Source organism: Arachis stenosperma, chromosome 2 (assembly GCF_014773155.1).
Source record: "Arachis stenosperma cultivar V10309 chromosome 2, arast.V10309.gnm1.PFL2, whole genome shotgun sequence".
NCBI lineage: Eukaryota > Viridiplantae > Streptophyta > Magnoliopsida > Fabales > Fabaceae > Arachis > Arachis stenosperma.
The window spans coordinates 104,771,609-104,777,199 of NC_080378.1; positions in this window are offsets into that span (position 1 = coordinate 104,771,609).

The following is a 5,591-nucleotide window of genomic DNA, read 5'->3' on the forward strand; positions in this document are numbered from 1 at the left end:
CGAGTTACAATGTAAACATAGCAATTATAGTCATTGATTGAGTTGGAAAGTTTAATTCTAGTGAATTTGGGTTTACTAGGAAGAAAACACATAAAGAAAATAGGATATTAATTTTTATTTGTCGATGAAAGTCAAAGAATGCATTATAAAGTGTTTTGGCTTACGAACATATTTGTGTTATGTTCAAAGTGCATAGGAAGATTGCGGTTCAACAAGCAATGAAGTTTTACATTGAGGTCGTGTACATAGGTGAAAATTCTTCATCTTCATGTTCAAACATGTCGAGTTTTACGCTGAGAGCGAGCCACAGTCAAGTCAAGGAACCAACATTGGGTGCCAAAGGAAGCATCATTTGTACCATCGAATGCCGAATTTTCAAAAAACTCCGAGATAAATGAGGACTAAGTTGAAACTGCTTATGAGAATGACAATGATAATAAGATGGAGTCCATTCCAAAAATACGAGATTCCGAATTTACACAATCATGATTTATTTTACTACCATCACCTCCTCTTTCTCCTCAATTGCAAGTTTTTATTTTACATTGGACCTTGATGCCATGAAAATTGATCCATTGTCTTTTGATCCCAAGGACCCCGATGACTACAACTAGGTGGGAGTATGGAGTTATGACTCGGACAAAGATTCTATAACAAAGAATCTGGACACCTAACCATAAAAGACTACAATATTCAGAGAAGTGCTGAATATTGGATAATTGAATATGATCAAATAAAATACCACTGTCGTTGCAAGTATTATGTAACTGGTTGTAGATGGATCATTTGGATTATTAATAAGCAGAATCTTAGATACTAGGAGGTTCGTAAATATAAAATACAACATACATGTTTGGCAACAACTATATTCCAAAATCACGCATAGCTGGATAGCAATTTGATCTATAAAGTAATCTTTCTCATGATAGAATGTAATCCATCTGTTTTGTTAGGGTATTTCAAGGCAATATGAAAAGAGTCATACAACTAACTTCTGATGTTGTTAAACGTGATAAAGCTTGTTTGGTCAATATGATGCACTATCTCCAACTTGTTCTATATTATCAAGTCATTTAGTTGATTAATGTTATTATTGCGCGACATTTTTTCTCACTCTTTTTTTCCTCTCTTCTTTTCTTCTCTTCTCTTCCACTTCTCTATTCTTCTCGGCATTGCAACACCTCTCCCTCTCACACAAATAAAATTTTGGCAAGTGATATAGTTTCAAAAAGCACCGGCAACGAGTGCGTTATTTATAGTCGTTATTATCTTGTTTTTCGTTAGCAATGGAAGTGCAAACGCATGCCTTGATTTTTGCGGTTCAAAAAGTGAAATTGAACAAAATCTTTTTAACAACGTTTTTGCAATTAGTATTTGTGCAAATATTATAATATACATTTTCGTTTTTCGTGCCAACAAAATTGTAACTAAATACTTAAAACGATAAATCTAAAAATCGATTTATTTGGATAAATAATTAATTTATTTTATTTATATAAAAAAAAAGCCCTACCAACAAAGTGTCTTAGCTATTTTTATCCTTATTTCTTTTTATTACAAAATGAATATTATATATATTCTTTTTATCAATTTGCCAACCAACCCCATGGCAAATGTAATTACTAGTTAGTATATGGAAAATGGAACAAATAACTAAATTGTAGTGAGTGAATGTTAGTTAAATTCATGGTAAATTATTTAAATGAATTGTGTTATTCATATATGTGATAAAACTAGAAAATCTGAGGAATAAAAATTACATGATCTTTCAGATAATTTTGCGGACATGAAAGTAGTGATTTAAGGCGAGGGTATAAATTTGAGTAGAAAACATGTTTTAAACTTTTAATACAAAAATATATATATAAATATATAATAGTTGATTTAAAAACTGATTTTTTTATGTGTATATAATATTATAAAGAGATTATGCTTTATTGATCTTTAATTTATCTATTTTAAACTTGTGAATAAGAAGATTCTCAATTAAAATTAAACTCTCTTTATTTTTTTTCCGTTTCTCTAAAATTTTCCTTTTCAAGAGTTTTTTTTTTCAACTTTTAACAGAGAGGAAGGCTGAAAACTAATTCTCAAATATTTTTTTGGTAAGACACACAAAAAAAATGATTTTTTGGTGGCCAAATTCCAAATTTTATTTTCGTAGAGATTTATAAATTAACCTAAATTTATCATATGAACAAAATAAATTAATAAATAAAACATATGTGAATTTGTCTTACGTTTTCTTCTTAGTCGTATCTCTTTTTATAAAACTCTTCCTCTTTTAATTTTAAAATTGTTAAATTCAAAACATTTATTCATCTATTTAATTTGGTTAATAACTATGATATATGGACACAGATATGAAATCCAATGTGATACAAGATACACAACACACATGAATTTTAATTTTTTTAAGATATGGTTATATAAAATATAAAGTATTTTTTAAATAAATTATAATAATATTTTGATATTTTATTAATATTAAAGTATAAATTAATTTTTTAATTACTTTTAATATATTTTTTAATTATATAAAATATTTGAAATAATTTTTTTTGTAAATAATAATATATATTATTTCTAAATTCATTTCAACAATACATATTAAAAATAAAGTTAGACATACTGACACGTGATAATATTTAAATGTGTTTAAATGTATTCGAAAAATAATTTTTTATTTTTTATTAAAATACAATTAAATACGAAAAATGTACATGTCAAACGAATATTAATGAGTATTATGTTTGAAATGTGTGTGACACGCTAAAATATAATATATATATATAATAAACATAATTTTATAGTTGATTTTTAGTATTCATATTGAATTCTTTTTATGATCTAAAATAAACCGTGCGTCACAGTTTTACATAAATTGATCGTGTCCCCTTTTTTTTTTCTTATTAATATATACATGAGTGTGTCTAAGGTGTAGAAACACATTATGAAGTCAAAGAATTAAGGTCTTTGATAGTTGGATTAATCATAAATAAAATACTTGGTCCAATTCCAATCCATATATATCCACAAATGGTTTGTGACAAAACTATTGCTCCATTTTCCTCATCACAAACTACTATTCATCTTTTTCCTTTAAACCAAAAGCAATCCACACTCTCTCTTTTCCACTTTGAATCTTATTTAGACCACACATTTCTTCCATTAAAACACTTTCCAATTAAATTTACAACTTAAATTTTTGGTTGTAAGGTAAAAGCATCTTTTGAATATGGTGATAAATAAGTGCGCCAGCGTGTCTTTCACATGTAATTTTTCCCCCTACCCACTTTCATTGTCCAAATCAATTCATCCATTTTGTGGTAGGGCCGATTGTCTTACAAATATGCTTATGCTATTAAACTTAATTTTAAGTGAATGTTATCATAGAAATGAAAAAAAATAAAAATATTATATGTGTTATTTTTGTGTATATTTTTTATTTGTATTAAAAATAATTAATGAAAAATAAGAATTTTTTTTTTCATATCATAAAAAATACAGAAAAAGTATGAAACAAGTACAAATATTATTTGTCAAACGAATAAATAGCTTTGAGTTAGAAGAGTAATAAAACACAAAATAAGCTATAATTTGTTTTTCTAAAAACACAACAACATTTACAGAAACACTAAGTCCTATTTAAAATAATCATACAAGCTTATCTTTTCATTCATTAGCCTGTATTTGCTATGAGGTACTAGGATTGAAATGAAAAGTCTAAGACCCAGCTTCATATTTAGTAGTTATAAGCTGAAATTAAAATTTTAGTTTCAAAATGCAAAATTTCAATATCTTCATTACCTCTAAAAAATAAAAACACAGAAAATTAAAATTTTTAGAGATGAAGACTAAAATTTTATTAGCTTTTCTTTTTTAAAATGCCTTCATTCAAAATTTTATATTCCAGGTCTACACACTTTCACAACCCTTCACCTCTCATCCGAATCCCACCCCACCTCTCATTCTTACTATTACACTTCCGCTATCACTGAATTCTACCACTACCAACAACAATAATACTAAAAACAATAATAATCTCATAAACATATATGAAAATCAAATACAACAATTTTAAAATAAGAATATTTCAAAATTAGAATAGAAAAGAGAAGAACGTTAGGACAGAAGATTAAAAAAAAGGAGGTTGAAGAGAGGAAGAAAAAAAGAGGAGGAGACAACGATGACAAAGAAAAATACCACTGCCAAATAAGGAATGAAGGGAGCACATATCAAGAATTCGAACTTTCTTCAGTCCAGAACTAGAACAAAGGTAGCGCGATGAGCACAAAGAATAGAGGCGACATGGTGGACCAGCAACGACGCGACCAATAAGTATTTGCGATGCAACAGAACACACGACATAACACATTATTGCAGTCGTTGTTGTGGAGAGAAATCGTCGCTGCTGGTTCGCTGGAGAAAAATAGAAAGACATACAGAAGAGTATGTATGAGAGAAAGAGGGGGAGGGGGAGGGGAGGAAAAAGAAGAAAAAGCTAGAGCCTAGGAGGATGGTTGGGTAGGGTTTATTTTAATTTTTTTAATTAGTAAGAGCATTTTAATAATTTTACTTATTTAAATTTCTATTTTTATTTTAAATCAAATAAGATATTGAGATATGACACAATCATTTATACATTATACCAAATATAATAAAAGAAATTTAATTTAATTTTTGTTTTTTTTTTCTAAATAACACCTTAAGGTTAAAACTCAGTGTTTACTTACTCATGAGTTATAAGTGGATTTAAATTCAATTAATTAATAGTTCAACCTTAAAATTTAAGTGTATATATATTATAAGATTTTGATAATACTTAAAGATTGTAATCAAAATCAAAGTATATTTTTTATATTTTAAAATACTTTTTATTTTAAAAATAATAAAAAAAGATAAAAGTATTAGCAAATTAAAAAATGTTATCAAATAATAAAAAATATAAGTTTAAACTACACTTTTAAATTTTGTCAAAATTTAATAACCAACGGACCTATCATAATGATAATCATCAAATAATTGTTTTACTAAAAATTCTTATATGTTTCAAAAACAAATTCAAAGTCATTTGTTTAATATCATTCGGTGATTGATATAGTAAGGGATAAGTATTGTTGTGGTCTTTAAGATTTATGGTCAAAATTAAATTTGTCTCCAACGTTATTTTAGATTTAAAATCATCCCTAACATTATTTTTTGTATTAAAAACGTCTTTTTGATTTTTTATAGATAAAAATACCTTCCACCAGGCGACCACCACCTTTACCACCACTAACTCCCTTACTCCCACCAAATACCAATAATCAGATTCAAGAACATAATATTCAACACCAACAATAACACATTATTCAAATTCAGAAATAACAACATCAAATTCAACAACAAAATCAACACACAACAACAATAAAATCAGAAAAATAACAGACGCAGAAGCAGAAACCAAATCAGAAACAGAAGCCGAAGCAGACGCAGAAACAACAGCAGAATTGGAAGCAGAAGTAAAAGCAGAAGCCGAAGCCGAAGCCGAATCGGAAGCAGAAACCGAATTGGAAGCAGAAGCCGAAGTCGAAGCAGAAGCAGAAGCA